The following is a 640-nucleotide window of genomic DNA, read 5'->3' on the forward strand; positions in this document are numbered from 1 at the left end:
GTGGGGGAGCGTAGTTACAGACTGCATAGTACTGCAAAGGCTTAAAAAAATCCTTTTAGTATGGAAGATGTTAAGCAACGCTTATGGTTATTAAATATCTCATATCTCTGCAAGAGAAGCCTTCAGCCTAGAAGGCCTAGATGAATTCCAGCATAGTTTTCTGATCATCTTAGTATCTTCATAAAAAGCTAAGTCTATCCCACTGGAAGAGAAGCAGAGCATTTCCCAGACAAACAGTAAAAGAACTTCGGGCTACAGGTACCTTGCAAAATGTGAAGCTTTTATTTTTTTTATATAAACTTAAAATAGAAGGCTTATAATAAATCTCACCTAAAGAAGTTTCTGTGTTTTATATAATTTGTGTCTTCTTTCATCCAGATTTTAGAAGTTTATAAATAAGCTACAGAGAAAAGATATTTATTCAACTATGTAATTATTAATATTAGCAACTTAAACAGTATGAAGTTTTGTCAAGTCATATAACAATAGTTAAAACGACAGAACAAAACTATAAATATGTTTACAGATGTCTGACATTCCTGTTGAATTTCTTTTAGATAAAAGAAAAAATATATTGTACTGTAATAAGTCTAATACAGTATATTTGTCAGTTGGAATAAGCAAGATCTAGTCCATTGCC

Source organism: Ciconia boyciana, chromosome 2 (genome assembly GCF_034638445.1).
Source record: "Ciconia boyciana chromosome 2, ASM3463844v1, whole genome shotgun sequence".
NCBI classification, from domain to species: domain Eukaryota; kingdom Metazoa; phylum Chordata; class Aves; order Ciconiiformes; family Ciconiidae; genus Ciconia; species Ciconia boyciana.